Genomic DNA, 22746 nt, shown 5'->3' on the forward strand with positions numbered 1-22746 from the left:
GATCTTAAAAGTAATCCATGCTTGTTATTAAAACAAATTTAGACGAAAACAAATAAGGGTAGTTATAAAGAAGAAAATTAAAACTACCCATAATCTTCCCAACCAGAGAGCTTTGGTTCATATTTTAGTGTATTGTCCTTCAAATTTATATAATTACAAATAAAAATATGATTATACTAGACTAGCTACATTATAATCTTTATTTTCCTCTTACTAGATCATGGACATCTCTCTATATAAATGTATATCACATATATTTTATATATTTATTTCTATATTTACATATAAATATGAATTCATGACCTCATACCACAAAGAAGTCTTTCCCGAGACAATCATATAGAAAAAATGGGCAAAAGACTTTAGCAGTCTTTTGAGGGCAATGCCTAATAAGCATTAAAAGAATGCTCAGCTTCATTAGTCTTCAGAAAAACTTAAATTAAAACCATGATCATCCACCAGAATAGCTAATATAAAAGAGGCAGCTAAAAGCACATGGTGGTAAGGATGTGAAGAATTTAGAACTCTTAATATGACTGCTGGTCAATTGTAAATTGGTACAACCATTTTGGAAAACTGTTTGGCAAAATTTATTAAAACTAAATATATGTACATGTAGAGTTCAATAATTCTATTCTTAGGTATGTCGCCCACAGAGGCGCATATCCATGTTGACTGAAACATAGGCACAAAAACATCCATAACTTCACTATTTATAATAGCCCCAAACTGGAAACAACCAACTGTTCAATAGAATAGATAAATAAATTGTGGCGTATCTATAATGGAATACTATACAATGGTGAAAATGATTGGATCACAATCGCACAGTTCAACATGGACAGCTCTCACAAACATAATGTTGAGAAAAAGAAGCCAACCACAGAAGATTACACACCAGGCAATTCATTTGTAAAAACATCAAGAACAAGCTGACGATTCACGGTGGGGTCAGGATAGAAGTTTCCTTTCTCAAGGGAAAGGACTGAAAGGGAGCATGTGGGGACTTCTAGAGTATGGTAAAGTTCTCTCTTTTGATCTGAGTGCTGGGTACATGTGTATCTTCACTAAGTGAAAAATTTTCAAGCTACGCCCTTAGGATAGCCCTTAGGATCTGTATATTTTCCTATATATAGTATGGCAATAATACACTATACACAGCAACACTACTTACAAAATTAAACTAATAAACTCTCCAAACCTTGGGATCAATTGGACTATATTCAGACTATATTTGTTTTCCTCACAATCAAATTTTAGGAATTTCTTAATTTTTAAGATAAAAACTATATCCAAATTGCACACAATACTAACGACATTTTCATTTGTAACCCTCTCCAGTTATTTTGACCCATATCAACCTGTCCTTTCTCAATATGCATTGCTGTATTAATTAATAAAGAATATTTCAATCCTTGGCCCCTAGATCCACCCTCAAAGGGCTAGAATAGTGGTTCTTACACAGAAGTATGATTTTGGAAAAGCCAACTTAAAGCTTGCCAGACAGGAAACCTAAGGTTAGAAGCATGGATGGCAAGGTGAGTAAGGGAACTGTTGCTAAGGTTGGCCTAAACAGAGCAGAATGACTTTGTTAGAAAATAGAGACATAAGGTTTCATAAACCAATTAAGGCTGGCTAGGACAAAAAAGCTTTGGTTTGAAATTGGTTTTAATAAAACAAGGAACTTATGGTGATTTTTCAATAAGTAACTGATAAAGTTAAAGCTGCTTTTGGATAAATCTAGCAGCAAAACACAAGACTGATAGCAGGTGAGATCGGTAGCTTGAAGACCAGCATGGCAGATCCCGGAAAAAGGCATGGCGTGGACAAGGCGCGCAAAGACAAGTGTCATCTTTCTTATCTGAACGGTTATCATGAGAAAGAGGAATTGGCCTTACTCAGTGGGGAAACACCAAGCTATTAAAGAAGCAAATATCAGCAAAATACAAGAATACATGTTAAACCAGAGAGCTTTCCTACAATGAATGGGATGTCCCTTTGGCAGAGGTAAGCTCACACCTTTGGAGATTTTAATTAATTAATTAATCTATCTATCTATCTATCTATCTATCTATCTATCTATTTATTTAAGCAGAGCAACTCTTGGTTGGTTAACCTCACAGACTGCAAGGACCTTGTCAGCTTACAATCCCTTATTTTTTTCTTTTATTTTTTATGCCTATAGCACCTGGTCTTCCTAGGTGGTCTCTTATCCAAGCACTAACCAGGCCTGACCCTGCTTAGTTTCTGATCTTTGGAGATTTTTAAAAAGAGGCTGGTGGTTTCTTACTAAAGATAAGAGGAAGCTAGCAATGAGTAGATTAAACAAAAGTTCCTTTCATCTCCCTTTTAAGCCTTCTGCCAAAATGAAAAATAACGCTTGATACTGCCAAAAAAAAAAACTAGCTACAATTTAGTGGCTCTTGGAGACATGGGTGAAGAAATGTTTTCACTTGCCTCTAAGTTTTCAAATCCAGAGGATGGAATGCAGTTGATAAAACTGCCCCCCGACGTGAAAGTCTAATGCTTGGTCCTATTTTAAATAATAAAGTCGAAGGTCCGACTCTACTTCCAGCTGAAGTGGAAAGAATGCATGCAGTGTCTTGTGCCAAATACAAGACAAAAGCCATGCAGTAGGATTGTAAGCCTCACTTCCATCCAAAGCTCACTCCCAAGTTTCAGAATGGAGCTTCAAACTGCCAGCTGGCTCACAGTGGTTCTATTTTCCTTCATAGCTCCTCCACTGTTAGAGGAGAAAGGGATTCTTGGCAGTAGCTAGCCAAGACTTCGAAGTCTCCTACCAGTCTCTTTACCCTTCAATGACCCATAGAGAAGAATGGAGGGTAGGTACCCAGTGCTTCTGCCATGAGGTCGGCATCTTTGGGCTTCACTAGACAGCTTTCCTTTCAGCTTCTAGTTATATCTGGACTCACTTATCTAGGTCTTTTAAAGAATCCATTAATTTGTTGAGAGCCTTTCAGGTGACTCAGTTTCATTCTGGAGTTTGTCTTTTTGAAGTTATATCTTTATCCAGAGTCAAAAAAATAACTAAGAGGCATTTTGTTATATTTATATTCATTTTTATTATATTTCTAAGATCAGTTTCTTTCTTTTTGCTGGAGTTTGTTTGCTTTCTCAAGTTTGATTTTATTATACTGATATTTTCTCTTCCCCATCCCATTTCCCTTCCCCAGTCACTTCTCTGATGACTGCTTCTTCATGGCTTCCCACTTACAGTCTACATTTTTGGTTCATACTTAAACGATGATGAAAACAGAAAGAATGTGGTTCACCTCCTTCTTCACACTGTGAGACTCCATCTTTTGAATATATGGCATTTATTCCCAAGATGCCAATCCCATTTATAGTATCCCTCAGAATTGCATGTGAGCACAGATCTTTTGGTCTAGTAGAAAGGGCTAAAAGGCACATGAGGTCCATTGTGTGTTTTCAGGTTTCCTGCCTCAAGTTCATGTGTCTGAGACCAGTTTTGCTTCTGTTGCAGTGCTAACCACAGGAGTCAGAAAGGGAAAATAGATTTTCAATGGAGAAGGAGAGCACTCTTTCAGCAAGAACAGGTTATAACCACAACTGTTTTTCAAAGGGATGAAAAAAATTGTCGAGACAACTTTAGAAATGTTTAAAGACAAGAGCAAGCTCTCCAAAACTGCCTGCCATTAGAATCAACCTTGTTAAAATACACGTGGTGAGGTTTTCATCTCTGATTTCACTAGGCTAAAGGACAGTTGTGAATGTGCTAGGGAGGGTTATTCTTTGCAAGGACAACTACTACCTGTTGCCTAGGGATAGGAATGTACATAATTTAGTGTCAAGGTCCACACCTGTAAAACGATGAAACCACATATTTATACAGGTTTATGTTCTTCCAGTGAGAGAGGTTCTAGAATAGCCTTTCACTTTAGAATCCTCAGTGTGTAAACATGCCCATGTGATGTTGGCTCATTACTCTGTGAATGAGGTCAGGGCCATAGTTCAGCATCTTGGGAACCAGTTTGCCGCTCTGTTCCATGGCCACAAACCACAACTCTAACCTCAGTCAGCAATGGTGTGACTGTATTTAGTATATTAGTAGTCACGAGAAAGCCAGGTAAGAAAATACCTGTTTCGATTGAGAAAAAAAAAATATGTGCAATACCAATGGATAAATAAAATGTGGCACATCTATATGATGGAGCATTATTTGGTCATAAGTAAAAATGAAGTACAGCTATACACTATAACATGGATGAACCTTGAAAACCTTATTTTAAATGAAAGAAGCCAGTCACAAACTCTTACATATTATATAATTCCTTTTATATGAAATGTCCCAAACAGGCAAACATATAGAGACAGAAAGTAGATTAGTGGTTGCTTAAGGCTAGGGAGAATGGGGGGAATGATGGGAAATAATGAAGGGGTGGACGGAATTGGAAGTGATGGAAAAGTTCTAAGATTGACTGTGCTGATGATTGCACAACTCTGTGAATGCACTAGAAACTTCTAAATTGTATACCCTAAATGGCTGAATTGTGTGGTATATGAGTTATATCTTGAGCTGTTAAAAAACAAACCTAATCTAATTATGAAAGAATTAATGTCTGCTACTGGCAAGGATAGCAATGGTGGGGCTTTCATGATCACCCTCACTCAAGAGCTGATTGAATCTTGGCAGTTACCATAGTCCAGTACATCCAGAACCTGCTCTAAAAATGCTCCACTTGAAGCATGGGAAATCCAAGAGCACTGCCTGCCATGTGACATCCACCTGATTCGTCACCATTTAACTCATGCCTTTTCTCCATATTGAAGTGAACTATAAAATAAAAGGAATTTGGCACTCTGGAGGCAAACAACTCTACACAGCAGACTGCCCTCTCAAAGGTGATTTAAAATAGTAGTTTTAGCCACCTGCCAATAAGTTATGTGATTAGTGGATCAAGTGTGCAAGTAAGGGAGGGGAATGCTTTGAACACCATTCATCATTCATCTATGGAAAAGCATAATTAATTTATTTTACTGTTTACTAAATCTTTTGATTGAACTCATAAAAAGAGCTCCTACCAATCAACAAGTAAAAAATTAGTAACCCACTGGGGAAAGAACATGAAAATACAGTTGACAGAAAAAAAAATGTAAAAATAAGATTTAAATGTGAAAAAGTGTTCATCTCACAAGAGAAAAATGCAAGTTAAAACAACTCCAAAATCCCATATTTTCCCCATCAGTGTGGCAAATATTAAAAAGCATATGAATACAGTGGGTTTTCAGAGGTATGAAGAAACAAGACCCTCATGCATTTATAGGTACAAATGTAAATTGGCACAGTCTTTTTGGAAGGCAATCAGATAGCATCTAACAAAATGTACAATGCCCATATCCTGTGACCTAGAGATTCCCCTTCTAGGAATCATGCTACAGATGCACTTTCCTCTCTCCTCTGTATTTTCTCTCTCTTCCAGTCTCTACACCTCAACTGAAGTCAATAAATGGGTAATAATTCCCTTAAACTCTACAAATTTCTTTTTGACTACAGGAATTGGCAATTCAAAAAAAACCTAGATGCCTTAAAAATTAAATAAAAACCTTAAGTCCTTTCTATGAAGGTTCGCAGCTATAAAAGTAATAAATGAAGCTTCCAAAATACTGTACTGTAGGTGGGGTTAATAATCCTATTCACCAAGAGCTGGCATTACTGAGACAAGGAAGCTGAACCCTAATAATTTATGCGCTACCATAGCGGCCCCTGCTGGTCTAATGCAAAAACTAATTTATGTGGTAGGTTTTAGTCAACACTTTTCAATAGCTGTCCTTATATTCATTGCATTACCTGCTATTTCTTGATTCTTATCTTTGCTCTCCTCAAGCTTGCAACGAGTTACTGCATCAAATAGGCTTGCCTCATACTTTTCACTGAAAAGGTGAAGATCAAGATCCCTTGATATTCTTAATTTCACCTCAAAAGGAGATTTGCTCCTTTCTCTACCTTTCTTGGTGCTTTCTACCATATCCTTCCTCCCTTCTTCAGTAATTCTAGTTCTACCTGTTTTCCTCTTTCAGTGTATCTGCCTCTGCATTGATCTGTTAGTCTGTGCCCACGTTGCCCCTTGACCTCGCACCCAGACAATTTTCCATTCCCTCTCTCACTGCCCCAATCTCACCTGTATTTGCTCACTCCCCATTCTTTCCTTAATCCAGGGTTTCTTAAAATGAAGTCCATGGACCATTTACATACTATTCAACCAGATGCTTGCTAAAATGCCGATTTCTAGGCCCCCTGAATCAGACCTTCTGGACTCCTGAAGCCTGCATTTATAAACAGATAGCCTTGATAACTCTTATGCTCTCTCTTCACCCCCTTCTCGCTCTCTCAAAACTACCCTGATTTTATTTTAAATCAAACCATATGCTCCTGTCCAGAAACTTGCCATAGCTCCTAACCTTCTAAAGAATTAAGTGCAAAAGATTCATGCTAACTTTCAAAGCTTTTGGTAAATTGTTCAAAATATCTGTTGTCCCGTCCTTTAAGAGGATTGTTATTTCCCTATGCCATTGATGCCAGGCTTGGCCACATGACTTGCTGTGGCAAATGAAATGTGAGCAAAAGTAATATATGCCACTTTCAAACAAACAACACTATGAAAGCTATTGCACAGTCCTGTCATATTTTTTCTCTCTCAGCCAAAACAGATTGTATCCCAGAGAGGGGCTGCTTCTTCCATCTGAGCCCAGAACAAAGATGTTGTCAATGTAAGAAACGTCCAAACCTATAGAGAATTTTTATGAGTTTATTTGAGCCCAACTGAAGACATATGCCAGGGAGCAAGATCTCAAATACTCCCAGAGAATAAGTTTTGCAGCTTCTTTGATGCATTTGAAATTAAGAAAGGAACTTGAGGAAGATTACATGGAGATGGGAGAAACAGGCTGGGATTGGATTACTGAATAGTTAAGGAAAGATTGTATGTTCTCTTGAGGGTAGTTATTTCAAAGGTGTGTTAACCTAGATGCACAGAAACAATGGACAGGGCTTGTTTAAAGCAAAGATAAATGTTTTACTAAAAAGTTATATGCCTGGGGTGTGACTACTCACCATGACCTGACCAGTTAGGAATTTATGATCAGATAACCCTGTGAGGTTACTTTTCCTAGAACCCTCCCCCCTCCCCCCCTTTTTTTTTTTTTTTGTCCACAATGCTATGGAGCAGAGCTACAGGCAACCCACAATGGACAGGTAATGAAATTAAAAATAGCTTGTTGTATTATTGTGATTTAGAGAGTCTTTTGGTACTGCAATCTATCATGGCCTAAGCTGACTGATACAAAGTACTTCATGATTTGCTTTTCTAACTCTATTTCCCATTACTGCCTAACACTTATTTTGACTTCTGACAAACTGGATGACTTGTTTTTCCTCAAACACAATTTTTTTCAACTGTACACAAGTTGTTTGCTTTCCATCTCCTGCCTACCAACCACTCCTCTCAAAATTTGACCTCAGCCTTCAAAGTCCATCTCAGATGCTACTTTCTGTGTAAAGCCTTTCCTCACCCCATGATGGGCTAAGACACCCTTTCCTTTCAACCCTAGGTAATGGCAACTTCTGTAGCCTGTTTATTTTTATTTTTTTAAATACTTTTTGATCATCTCTCCTCAAAAGATCATAAAATTCCTTGGACTAAACACAATCTTATTCACCAGTGTATTCACTGAAATACAAATAGTAGGCATCCATACAAATATTTGTTGAATTACATTACCACTCTCAATTAATGAACTGCTGTGTAATATATTTATGATGTTTTTAAAGATGGCTTTTAAAGAATGCTTAACATACTTGTTGAGGAAGGAAAATTAAGATGTAAGTAGAATTATTTCTAATAGCTAAGGTTCCTGCTGAGTAAAATGAAAGTGTAATTAACTTGTGTGTGTCTTACAATTATCTGCGGAAAAAAAAAAAAAAAACCACACAAGGTCCTGAATTTCATCCCTTTCTTTCCATTGCTATGCCCGACAGGTCTTAAAGCAAAACTTCACCAAAACAAAACAAAACCAATGTATCGTAAAGTTATTATTTCTCGTTACATTCCATATGTTAAGGGCAATAATTTTGGGCCAAAAATTATGGCCCAAATTAGCTATGTATATACTCTTACATTCAGGAAAATGTACTTGCAGATTATAATTAAAATTCAACAAAATATAATTCCAGTCTTAAAACAAAAACACTTACCAGACCCTAACAACAAAGTGCTACCCCTACAAACCCTCACAGCTAATAGAGTCCTTATTCTTGGTGATGCGTACCTGTCTCCTGTCCGTCTCTCCAGCTCCCATTAACCCAAAGCCCTCTGAAACATTTTGGCAGTAATTGCAAAGCTTCTTCAAGTTTTTCTGAATCGATTTTAAGAGGATAGGAGATATTATTTTGAACTGCTTATCAGTCTCATGATGTGTGTGATGTTTTTATTACAAGCTGAAGGTAAAAATGCTTTGTACTTATTAGGAACATAAAGTTGCTTGCCAGAGCACCTCAAATTAGTCATCTGTGCTGGGTAAACATATCCATTTAGCCTCTTCATTTTCTCAGGAGAGGATACATTTCTACCCCAAACTCAGAAAGATACAAAAATACATAAAGATTCCTGACCTTTCGTCAGCCCTTGCTTTCTTTGATACCAGCATTTTCTAATCCATATTTTGTGGAACAAAAGCGTCTCTACATATTATGCAGAGATGTTTAGCAAAAAAACAAGGGCTTGTAGGGCAATCAATTAGTAATCAAATAAATTTGAAGAAAACTGAAAATTGGACCTCATCTTCCTTAGGGAGTCATTGTTTACATAGGATATTAAATATGTCGCATGGTCCTGAAGTGGCCAGGAACATGTGAGCCTGTTTCCCATTTACCACAGAATCAGCTTTTTTTTTTGTTTCTATTCTTTGTTTTGTTTTGCAATACTCATTAAGTTAATCTCATAAGATACTAAGATTCAGCAGGACTCGAACTGAGAAATTGTTTCATGTGGGCATGCATAAATAATGCATCTAAAACAAGTGTCAAGAAAAAAATTATCAAGAAAAAAATTATCGGGGTTGAAAATTCAGATTCACACAAGTACATCCAAGACTGAGTGGTTTCTCAACACTATCCAAGAAAGTAAAGCTAAAACTATAATTCTGAATTAAATGCACCCTTAAGAAAAGGTCTCAAAGTTATGCCCTAATTTTAATTCTTGAAGTGCTTCAATGTACTTAAACTTCTGGGATTTTTTTCAGATTGTGATTAGTGCAGCTCAGACGGATGCTGTTTGTCGAAGTCATTCTTCCTCTCCATCATATTTATAGAACTTTCATTATTTATGTTTTTTAAAGCACCTGATAACATTCTCCACACTGCTGAGTACATTCCATGTAGTCCCTCCTTACTGATACTCATGTAATTTATCATTCCCTACATAAGCCTATTTGCATTTTGGGGGGTATATACCAGAAATGTCTTCTGGCCTGGGAGGTGACAACTTTCCCCTCATTACAGCAATTTTAAGATGCACCTACTAGAGTCATATTACTATTTTAGCACTCATCATCTAGATTTGGTTTCTGATCATCCTGGAATTTAAGACACTTAGAGATGGTGCCGTTATCAGTCATTTAACAAAAGCATGGTTACCTGCTATTTTCTGTTTGAGGGTACAGTGACATACTTGTTAAGATTTTTTTCCTTAATCTTTATAAAAGCAGTATCCATTGTATATTTGAGGTTTCCTTAGCAGGCGATTTGGGTCTATGTGGCTAGATTTGATTTTAAGTGTTTCTCCTCAATGTTAATTTGAAAACAAATATTTGTGGTGTTCAGTAAGATTCAAACACAAGTGCTCAGATAAGAGGAAGGCCTGCCTGGCCCAAAACAAGAAGATATCTGCCGCTTATGAATGTCATAAAAAGGACACCACCAAGATGGTTAGATAGGCGGCGCCTCACTTTCCCCACTACCTTGAATGCGCCAAATATACAGCTACACGTGAATCAATTCCATCTAAGGGAAATCCAGAACTAGTTGAGTGACTCCTACACTAAACATGCCTAAACATTGTGTGATTGAGAAAATACATCAAAATGGGTAGGAAAGGCTGAAACTCACTTTTACTGTAAACACCACTCTCAGTAAAGACCTTACAATCAGGAGGGAAGCCCAAACTCCCAGCTTCTCCCTGAAGAATAAAGGAGTTTAACCACACATCTAATGCCCCAACTTTTATGGCTGGTACACAAAGGATAGGCCTTCGAACCACCTATTTCTGATAGCCAACAAGGCTCAGCATTCAGGAGTCCCACAGGAACATATTAAATAAAGCAACAATATACAGCAATATACAGAGAGAAAAATTAAGAAAGTAATCCCATTTAGAATAGCATCAAAAAGAATAAAATACTTAAGAATAAATTTAACCAAGGAGATGACCTGTGTGCTGAAAACTATAGACACTGAAAAAGAAATTAAAGAAGACACAAATAAAGAGAAAGATATTCTGTATTCATAGCTTGAAAGAATTGTCTATGCTACCCAAAATGATCTACAGAGTCAATGCAATCTCTATCAAAATTTCAATGTCATTTTTCACAAAATTAGAAAAACAATCCTAAATTTGTATGGAACCACAAAAGACTCCAAATAGCTAAAGCAATCTTGAGTAAGAACAAAGCTAGAGGCATCACATTTCCTGATTTCAAATGATATTACAAAGCTACAGTAATCAAAACAGTATGATATTGGCATAAAAACAGGTATAATAAAACAGAATAGAAAGCTCAGAAATAAATCTACACACATATGGTCAATTAATTTTTGATAAGGTGCCAAGAATGTACAATAGGGAAAGGACAGTCTTCAGTAAAAGCTGTTGGAAAAACTGGATATCCACATGCAAAAAAAAATAAATAAATAAAATTAGATCCCTATCTTACAACACTCAAAAAAAACTAACTCAAAATTGATTAAAGACTTGAAGATAAGGCCTGAAACTGTAAAACTCTTAGATGAAAACATAGGAATAACTTCTTTGGCATTGATCGTGAAAATGGATTTTTAGTTTTGATACTAAAAGCAAAGGCAACAAAGAAAAACAAGTAGGACTACATCAAAAAAGAAAACTTCTGTACAGCAAAGGAAACCATAACAAAATGCGAAGGCAGCCCATGGAATGGGAGAAATTATTTGCAAACCATATATCCCATAAGGATATATAAGGAACTCATATGACTCAACAGTAAAACAAAAATAATAAAAATAAATAAAAATAAAAATAAACAAACAAAACCAAATAACCCAATTTAAAAACAGGTAAAGGACCTGAATAAACATTTTCCCAAAGAAGACATACAAATGGGCAATAGGTATATAAAAGATACTCAACATCACTAGTCGTCAGGGAAATGCAAATCAAAACCACAATGAAATATCACCTCACACCTGTTAGGATAGCTATTATCAAAAACATAAAAGATAAAAGCTGGTGAGCGTGTGGAGAAAAGAGGACAGTGTTGGTGAGAATGTAAATTGGTGCTGCCATTATGTAAAACAACAAGTTTCCTCAAAAAATTAAAAATATAATTACATGATTCAGCACCTCTACTTCTGAGTATTTTTCTAAAGAAACAAAATCACCATTTCAAAGATATTTATATCCTCATGTTCACTGCAGCATTATTTGCAATAGCCAAGGTATGAAAACAATCTAATTGTCTTTAGGGCTTTTGATGGAAAAATGGGTAAATGGAATACTATTCAGACTTAAAAAAGAAAAAAATCCTGCCATTTGTGACATAGATGAACCTAAAGGGCATTATGCTAAGTGAAATAAACCAGACAGAAGAAAGATGAATACTGTATAGTGTCACTTACATGTGAAATCTAAAAAAAAAAAAAAAAAAAGTTAAACTTATAGAAAAAGAGTAGAATAGTGGTTGTTAAGGGCTGGGGAGAGGAGGAAATGAGGGAAGATGATAAACAGTATGAATTGACAGTTATAAGTTGAATAAGTTCTAAGGATCTGACATATAGCATCGTGACTATAGTTGACAATATTTTATTGTATAATTGAAATTTGATGAGAATGTTAATTAACTAGATGGTGAGACTCCTTTCACAAATCATCATATTGTACAATTTAAATATATTACAATTTAGCCAATTATATCTCAATAAAGCTATAAAAATAAAAATACATACTCCTTTTTTAACTTTTATTTCTTGCCAATAACTTTTTTTATGGCCTAGCTGTATATTAAGGTGGTGATATGGCCATATATTTTTTGTCTAAACTGTGACAGTTTTTGAGTAAAAAAGAACACTATTAACGATTACACCAAGACAACACATGTAAATTGGGATTGTCCTTAGCAAATTGAAACACATAGCTACCCTGATTCTGTTACGAGTGTCTCTAGAGACCCTTCCAGTCATAAAACAATGATTATGATTACTGAACTTACTTTTTTTCTCTCTAAAGGTCAGGGTTGACAAGTAATCGACTTTTCAAAATTATTAGGCAGATTAAGTTTTAAACCGAGCAAGGTTTTGAGAACACTAGTTCCTTCAGATTTTATTTTCTGTCTTTCATGAGTCTTTAGTGAAATTATTGTTCTTACTTCCTCTTTCCCAACACTTCCATGAATGTCCTATCCTGAATGCTCTTTTCCCGTCAGGCATTCAAATTTCTTTTCATGTTCTATTTTTGTTTGGTTTTTAAAAAGCAATACTGTTGTTCACCTTTCCCTTCAGCCCAGCTTTCTCAGGGGAAGAGGAAAAGTGGAAGGAGGCCGCTAGGAAGTAGTAGGGGAAGAGGGATGGGAATCAGAAACAGAAGTCTAGGGTAGGCATCTCCCCCAAACCCTCTTTCTGGAACCGGTCTTGGTTCCAGCATATTTCTTGTAGTGTGACATCTTCACTTGCTGCGACTATATTGTTTAAATATATAGCATTGTCTGTAAAATCTGGCCTCCCAATGCAAGCCAGCTACTTGGTGCTTGTGCCAATTCTGGGATTGCTGGACTTCTCAGAGTTGATGCTCAAAGGATATAATTACAGCACTCCTGTGGCCAGTCTTCCAGTCAGGTCCTGACGATGGGAGTCAATGGCAAAAAGAAAAGCTAGAGTACTTCTTCGCCTTCTTTGCCATCATTTGCATGCATCGCCTCTAAGACTCCTGCTGTCCTCTGCTATGGTTCAGCTTCCTCTGGGTGATCCAGGCTTTGTGCTCTGCCTCACTTTGTTTCTTTGTTGGCTTCTTGCTGTTGCTAATTTCTGTCACTTCAGTCTTTTGCTTGCCCTCTCAGCTCTTTTAATACCTGAGCAATCATTTGTTTTAAATTCCCTCTGTTTAAAATATTTGAGTTTATAGGAAACACTGCTATAACACTCAATAAAATAGTGAGCTGTTTTAACTTGGAGGGAAAAAACTCCTTATCATGAGATGCAATGTAGATCTCTTACATAGAACCGTCCCAAGAATAATTAGATTATTCAAAAGTTTCACCTTTATGTTGGCTTTACATCTGAAGAAGTATAAGATGCAGTCACTGTGAATGTTTGGTCCCTCAAAGCTGAACCATGTTGTTTCACAGGAAGATCTAATAATATCAAGTACCTGAGATACATCTTAGAGATTTAGGAATAAAAGAATGAATGTGTAGAAATGTTTTAATAAAACTTTAAAAATCAAATGCTTGCACAAGGACAGATCTTTTTATGTATTTTTACTGAAATAGAAAATACATATTATAAGTAGAATACGCAAATGATTTTATACAAATAATTCATTAAAATAAATCATATATATTAGGTTATTCTTAGTCTATAAAATCATCTTTCTCAAATTATATAGTATAAAAATAAGCAATGTTTTAAATTGCCTGCAAAACAGATAGTTTTGGACTCTTATTATAAAGAATTAGTAACATAGTAGTGAAAATTAGTTTTATAATTATCTTTAAGATTTGAATATTCTAGGATCTGAAAGTGTTCATTTTATTAAATAGATGGAGGAATAGAATTATCAAGTTTGATAACAAATTTGAGTTAACAAAATTTAAAGTCTGCATTAAATTATCCACACCAAAAAAATATATATATATATAAAAGACTTTTTTAAATTTATCATAAACATTTCATTTTTCTAGAGTACTCATTCATTACCTGTGGCCTCTGAGTCTGATAATTGAACTTTTATATAAAATGACTTCTAGACTACCTACTACTTACCTGGGAGTATTTGCTAATTACTTACTAATTACTTAATATAAACCTATGGAATAAAATTTCAGTGTTGCAACTTGACCAGAATGAGGCACTGTTTTATGTAAAAATATAAATCAAATTATGCTGACAATTGATAACTGCAGCTTTAATTTACTAGCCAAAGGGAATCAACAATATACTGTAATTTTAGTTTAGAAAATATCTCAGATGCAAAACAAACCCTCACAAAAATTTACAAGGATGATTATAAGGAAATGAGAGCTAAATATATACACCTGGTCCCACACAAATATTGCTGCCTAACCTCTAACACTAATCTGAATATTAAAACTTCCTTTAGACTATACTAGTTGAATGTTATCTTACATTGTATCCTGGTATTTGATTTTGGGGTGGGGGACATTATCAGATATTTCAATATTATACTAATAAAATGACAACATTTTCAATGCACTGTCTGCATTCTTTCTAGCCTCTTTCTGTTCAGGTTTTTGAAATACAGTTGCAGTATACCATGTATGGGCAAAGCCCTCCCGCCCATACCACTAGTGCTCATTCTGTAGGCACTCAGCAGTCAGTAGCTTCAGGAGACGATCTAAGATGGGCTCAAATGTTTTATTTAAGTTCCACATGTCTCCAAACCATGACCAATTAGTTACACACTTTTTATGTTATGTATTCTTCTCCATATTTATGGTATAGATTTAGATGGTGGGGGAAAGGCGAAAAGGGCCCTGGTTGTATTCTCTCAACAAGATGTAATTAAAAGATCAGAAACTCTAATAGTATTTTAGCATCTCCAAATTTTAAGATCATAAACTCATAAAAATGAATATACTAGTGACTTTTTAAATAAAACACTATTTGCATGCTATAAAAATCATTTACAATTTTAATTTGGATATGTTTTGCAGCTTATTTAATACTGTCTGAAAATTAAGCAGGTAAAGAAAACTACATACCGAACATGCATTCTAAGAGGCAATATAGTAGGGGCTCTAGTAAGTCTAGTCACTTAGAAAAGTTAGCCTATTTATTTGACATACTCAGCCTCCACAGAATAGTCAGATTCTAACTATGATAAACAGAATTTCTATATATCCAACAGAAAACTTTTAAAGACTCTTGATGCTAAGCCCGAACAAAAGCAAAAATGAAACTGGTTTATGTGATATCACTGTTATTACTACTCTCTCCATAAAACACCTAGCACACAATATGGTGTGTGGCATTGTTTCTTGAACCAGAGAACTTTCAGAATTACAGTATTTGACAGCTGAGCAAAATGTAGAAGACAATGAGTTTAGCATCTCACTTTCTAATAGAATAGTGCAAGGAGGACTGACCAAGGGAATCAATTTTTATCAAGCATGCTGGCATGTGTGGCTGGACACTTCCAATGTTGCTATCACATTTCTCAGAGCCCCAGATAGGTAGCATTAACTGCCACTTTACAGCTAAGAAAATGTAAGCCTACATGGATTAAATGATTCTCTCCAAATAAATCCATTAATGAGAAACAGGGAAAATCCAACCCTAAAGTTAGTGCTCTTTCCTCAGCAGCAGAGGCATTATCTGGAAACTTGCTAGAAATGCACATTTACAGGCCTTCCGCCAGACCTACTAAAACAGAACCTCTGGGGTGGGGGCCCAGACAGCCCTTTAGGCGGCGCCGATGCACACTCAAGTTTGAGAGCCGCTGTCAATCTTGTTGTCTTTCTGGAACTTTACTTGGACTATGTATATTAAAATACAAAAATTTCACACTGAAGCTACTACAAAGGTCAAAAGAACTTAGTGTATTATACTTTATACCACAATAACTAAGACGAAATTCTGCTTTGGATGTTACATGGCCTTAATTGATTGACACTGAATTTTTTCATAAGAAAATGTGAAAGCTATTCCAAATAAGCAAATACTAGTAATAAGATTCTAAAGAACTGTTTTCACCTTGAGTAAAAAATACGACTCTTGAAATAGAAATCTTCTGCAAGCTTTGCAAAAACCTAGTGAAGTTAATGGATACTCTTGCCTGACTGATTTTATTATTACTTGCCGTAATTAAAACTCGGTATAGAAAAACCAAGTAGAGAAATACAGAACTCTTAGCATACAAGGATATAAGTTAAAGTTAATAAAAGTAGCTCTCAAGAAAGAAATCACATGTAAAATTAAATTAAAAACTAACAATTTCATAAAGTGCCTTGTAAAAGTCCATTTTGAAGTTTTACTTCAAAAGTTCTAATTTAAAAATTTTTCTTCTGGGGAGGTTGGGGGAGGTAGATAGGGGTAAAAGGGGTCAAATATGTGGTGACACAAAGAAATTCACCTTTGGGTGGTGAATACACAATGCAATATATATATGACTTGCTGTTGAATTGTACACTTAATGGATTTTGTTAACCAACTGTCACCATATTAATTTTTTTAAAAATTTCTTTACTAAAAAAATAAATAAATAAAAGATTTTCTTTTCAAACCTTAAAATGTCATGAAGGAAATGTCTTCATCTGGAGTGTTTCTCCACTCCAAATCCCTAACTCAAAAATAAAATCCTTTATGGTACCAAAAATTCTAAACGTTCTCATTGGATATTATGCCTAACCAAAGTACTAATTACTTTCCATATGTAATTTTTCTTTAAATATATGCCAATGATTTCATCATTTGACATTCTAATAGTTCATGTATATTGCATACAGGAAATTTTATACAAAAGCAGTTTTTTTAAATGCAATCGCATTAAAATAATGCTTAGTTTTTAAGATATATAAACTACAAATTTTTCAGATAACCAAAATACCTGAATGAAAATAAGGTAACCTAATAAGAGTTAAAGTTAAGAGTGCACAAACTATGAAACACTGTATTATTTTTGTACAGATACACAAGGGTGATACAATTTTAAAAAAGGAAATGTGGGATTTAAATATTATAAATCTATGTAAAACATGTACTAATTTATCTAAATGAAACTTTTGGTATATTGCAGACATACTAAAATAGAACCAACTTCAAATTCTGTAAATTGCTCAGCTTATACATTCCATGTTAACATTAAAAAAAAAAAAACATCAGCACACAATATGATTGCTATGTTAAATCTGCAGATGTCACAGATAAAATTCATCTTATTTCTGTGAATTCTTCCTAAAATATTATTTAGTAATAAAGAATATTTCAAAAGGAAAGTAGAGAGAAATGGAGTAGGATTATAACAACTAGAAATGCTTAAAATAATATTTCATTTATTTGCTAATGCGATTATGGAAAAAATATTTTCTAATTAATTCCTACTTTATCTGTCTTTAAAGATATTTTGTTTCTTCAACCAGCACATTGAGAATCAGTACCACAGACCTTACCATAGGGCATTATGATAAAATCTTGGCTTCCAGAGCAGTCATACCTTGAAATCCCAAATTGGCTTGTCATGAATGATTATAAAAGGAGCATTAGCATGCTTCCTAAAACAAGGTTTTATATCTTCGAGAACATTCACATTTAACCTGTGAGTTCACATCTATGGAAAAGATAAACTTTATTATTGCCAGAGAGAAAATCACTTTAACTTAGAATTAAGTCAGGCTGATAGAAGTCGATATTTCAAATTTTTTAAAAAATCAAAACATTTTTTAAAAGAATAAGTATAGGTGTAAAAATACATTTAAATGGCCTTTCTAAGTCCCCAAAAGCATTCATCTAAATAATTTTAAGGATGCTTATCTTTCAGTTTTGTTTTAGCAGAGATTCTGATATTCATCTAACAGAAAGCCTGACGAAACACCAGGCTTCCTTCAGTCAAGGTCATAATTTGAAACATTATACAATAATGGGATTTAAATTATGTATGGAAAAAAAGTAGAAGACTGCAATGAGATATTAGAAATTTCTATTTGTCTTTAGATGCAGAAAAATATAATCATGAGCCAACACTATTCTAATAGAGATGAAGGACAATGGCATTTACTTGAATGTAATCTCTCCCCATCATTTCAAAGGCCTAAAATGTGATTGCTGCGATCCTAGGGACTTGTTACCTTGATTTCTGGCTAATCACAGTTAGTGCAAGTAACTCACAACTTTATTTCTTAAGATGAATCCTTAGCTAAAAAGTTGCAGAAAGAAGTCATCAATTGCTCACTCCACGGCTATAGTATCTAAATACAAAAATCATTAAGATAAATAAAACCTGAAAGAAGAGAGCAGTAAGTCATACTTCAGTTAACCAATTAAATTGTTCTTTCTTCTAAAGAGGTTGTTTTTCAATTAAAAAAACAAAACAAAACAAACAAAAACAGCTGCCTGGAGGAAGAAGCCCTCCTCAAGATCTATCCAGCATGTTAACTAAAGCTTGCTAAAACCAGAATCCTGAATGACAACTCATGATCTGTTTAACATGTGAACACAAAGGGCACATAAACAACTAAAATTTTAAGTTGTTTTTTTTTTTCCTATGATATTTACAAAATAAATTAAAATTGGAATTTCGCCTCCATTGTTTCAATTGTTTTACCCCATAAATTGCAAAAGGTATTGAGCTGTCAAACAGCAAAAATAAAAAGTAGAGGTGGCTAGATAATAAACTTCAATCAAAATTATCTTGGAGTAATTGAAATGTTACTTCATTAGGTTCTTTTTAGAAGAAAATTCCTTAGAAGCCCACATCCTTTACATGCCTTTACCTTGTCAAGCTAACAAAATCAATATTATTTTTAGCTTAACAAGAATTATTGGTGGTACCAAAGAACAGCAGTTCATTTTTTAAATTTAATATCATAAATGAACAATCTTTTAAGTTAATATAAAAGTTCTCAAGATAAGTAGAAAGATGGCTAAAATTCATTTTAGACTCATGGTAACACTAAAGCAATTTTATGAATGTGAGTAAGGCAAACTGAAGGTAAAATCTGCAAAGGGCATGTTTAAAAATTTGATTTAAGAAATTTTGAAGAGAAATGAACTATTTTCACAAAACATGACAAGGAAATTGGTTCTGACTGATCAAAAGCCTGGATGAATCCTGAGATATATGGTCATCACTGGTGTCTATAGTACATATTGCTCAGGAGCAGTTGCAGAATAAGAATATCATATAAAGACCTAAGTTTAAGAGTTAAAATTAGGTGTATTTTATATTTAATTTAAGTGTGGTAGAGGAAAAACTCAAATATAATTTTTAAAGTAGAATTTCTTTTTGCCTTCTTTGGTATTTTAATTATTAAAAATTGATTTAAAAAAACTGGAACTACTTAAAGAAGAGGCATCCAGTTCTATAGTAATTTGGCACAATTACATGTGAAAAAAATCAGAAACAAATTCAAAGATCTATAATACGCAAATATATATAAACACTTTATTTTAGTAATACTCTTAAATCGCTTCAATTTAAATCATTCCATTATGAAAATGTCTTAATTGAAGAGAGAATATTTCTTCAAAACTCTAAATTAAGCAGAGCTTTATCAATTAAATTTACAGCAATATAACCTTTAGAAATACATAATTCTTCATTTTATAATACTTCCCCTTTAAAAATTTGTCATGATTTATCACAGATTTAAAATACAAGGCACCTAATGCTATGAAAGAACAATACAGTATACGTAGTGTAAGTGAACCAGATCTTTTCTCAAATATTCTTTCTAAAGTTCCACCAAATTTGCATGAATATATTTGTTACATAAATTAAACATTTCTTGGGTTAATTTGCAATTTTATACAAAACTCAAAAATATAATCCGTACCTATTATAGGCAGCTTATTTTAGCATTTTACCTGTAAGAAACACTGATCTACATACTTAAATGATTTCTTGAAAACATTTTCATATATGGTCCAGCATATAACAAATAATATGTGTAAATAAAGTCTCTAGAGCATTAGGATTTTATTCCTTGATTAGTTAAAATTATTTCATCAGCTGAATTCCTTGAGATGTGTAAGGCAGTTTGGTCCTTTAGATGGACTGTGGACTAAAACTTCTTATAACTGTAGTGATATATATACAGCTACATAGCAAATTACTTCATTATGAAAATGAAGAAAATCGATATGAGGAAAATATATATTGGAGTTCCAAAGAACTGAAACTGTTGTTTTTTAGACTAGGCTAGGCACTGAAACATTTTTCTACAAAATCTTGCCAGAGATTGTCTCTTCGCTGTATAATGTTCCACTGTCAAATACATAAGCTGAAAATAAAAACATAAAATCATCATTAGATCACAACTGTCATAGCTTTAATTTTCTACAGTTTATATTTTAAAAAGAAAATTATTTTAACATCAAAATATACATCAAAACATAGTACGTACACACACAAATAAAAAAACAGATTCTTGAACTTGAGGTGAGTGCTAAGAATTCACGAAAGTAGTTCTATAGCAACACCAAAAGCTGACATCCCATACTATTTAAAGATCATGTAAAAATGGTCAAATCAGGGTATATACCATCATTATCCCTGTAAAGACAAAGACTATTGTCTAAACTGTCCTATTTTACTCTACTGTAGTCCATTTTCTTTAGTCTTCACTATCTCCCCTTTATCCAGCTCTCACTTCCAAAAATATTAAAACTTTGCCTGTGTGGGCGTGGATATGAGTGAGTACGGAAATAATGCATAGCATACTAGGGAGGGAAAATACATAAGTTATATCAACAAAAAACTTTAAAGAATAACCATGTGTATTTTTAAAAATTTAAAGATGGAATCATGCTAAACAAAATAAGTCATACAGGAAAAGTTGGAAATCACATGATATCACTTATATTTGAGATATAAACCTAAAAGCAACAAATGAACAGGACAAACGAACAGAAACTCATGGACATGGACTATAGACTAGTAGTTACCAGACGGTAGGGGTAGGGGAAGGGGGAGGTAGATGGGATAAAGGGGGTCAAATATGTGGTGACAGAAAGAAATCTAACTATGGGAGGTGAACATACAGTGTAAAAATATATATATATACCTTATTGTTAAAGTGTACAGCTGAAACTGGATTTTGTTAACCAATGTCACCATAAAAAAAAATAATAAAAATAAAAATAAAATTTAAAGATGGCAAATAAACACATATTTAGTTCCATTCTATCCCTAAAACCTCAGTAAAAAGACAATAAAAGTTTTTTAAAAAGGAATAAATCACATGGACAAAGAGCAGAGCAGAAACAAGAAAACAGCAACTAATTCTTAGCCAGCAATGAAGAAATATGACCCGTTATCTCTGTAAGGAGAAGGAACAACTGAAAACAGGTAGATTGGTACCATTTTTTTTTTTCTATTAGTATAAATTTTATAGGAAAAGCAGTTAGACACTCGGATTCCCTCCGCTTACTTTTCATAGTTGATCAAATGCCTCTTCTCTATCCTAGAGAAGTCTCTGGATTGGGGGAATGCTGGCCATAATCCCATATGGTTCAGGTAAAAGTAACATTTATATAAATGAAAACATTGATTATAGAGCTACCTGAAATTATGTAATAACTATACTGGGATGAGGAGGAAGGAATAATACAGAACCGGGCAGCAGGGAAATGAGCAAAGGAGGGAGATACTTGAAAGTAATCTATCCTCATTTACCATAGTTGGAAAATCAACTGAAGATGCCTAAAACTGAGAAATCAAGAAATAGAAGTATAAGCATGGAGGAAAGTGTCAAAAGAATCAACTAAGAGTTCAAAGTGATTACTCAGAATGGGAAAAAAAATGAAAGCAGGATAGATGGTGCAGAGCGGAGGACAGCAACTTTGTATAGTAAGTCTCACAGAACTCTAACTCTTTGAACTATGTGCATGTATAACCATCATAATAACCATTATAAAATTAAAAAAGGACCAATCATAGAAAATCACAAAACCAACACAATTAGCCTTAAGTTAGATGTGAATTTACCATGAAAGATTTACTTAAGTTTCAAGGCCAATGGGAGTGCACGGAGTTGACAGGAGTTGTTCAGTGTTCTAGGTGGGAGGGGAAGCCCAGCTGCAATCAGGAAACATTTCAATCTAAATTGCCTAAAGTTATCTCAGAAGAAAGGAACCTGAATCTCCAAAATTTCAGTAATTTATCTCTCATTCTAAATAAATACCTAATCACTTTTATACTTGACAAAGATATATGTTGAATGTATTCTCAGCATTCATTCAGTGAAACAAAATACCATGTACCCTTTGTCATGTAAGAAATACAAAAAATAGTATTTCTTAAAATTTAAAATACAGGGAAGTTCCAATTAAGATGTCAGAGTAGGCAAATGTTGTGCTTGCTTCCTCTCATGACCCCATCAAAATTATAACAACTATAGAACCATCATTGAGAATCATCTGAAGTCTAGCTGAACAGAAGTCCTATAACTAAGGACATACAGAAGAAGATACACTGAGACTGGTAGGATGAGCAGAGATGCAAAATGGGCAGGCCCCATGCTCACATTTAAAATAAGGAGAGATAGCAGAGGCCCTCCCTGAAGAACAAG

The 22746-nt window shown here is 34.3% G+C and overlaps 1 protein-coding gene across 1 annotated transcript in view; it reads right to left on the reverse strand.

Moving 5' to 3' along the window:
- Positions 1–19592: 19592 nt before the first annotated feature.
- Positions 19593–22746, reverse strand: part of SLC35F5 (solute carrier family 35 member F5) — a 35935-nt gene continuing 32781 nt past the window's right edge. The window contains exon 16 of the mRNA XM_016156299.2: positions 19593–20457. The gene's annotated coding sequence lies outside the window, so the exon portion shown is untranslated. The remainder of the gene's footprint in view (positions 20458–22746) is intronic.

The sequence above is a fragment of the Rousettus aegyptiacus genome, unplaced genomic scaffold (assembly GCF_014176215.1).
Source record: "Rousettus aegyptiacus isolate mRouAeg1 unplaced genomic scaffold, mRouAeg1.p scaffold_m13_p_2, whole genome shotgun sequence".
In the NCBI taxonomy this organism is placed as follows: Eukaryota; Metazoa; Chordata; class Mammalia; order Chiroptera; family Pteropodidae; genus Rousettus; species Rousettus aegyptiacus.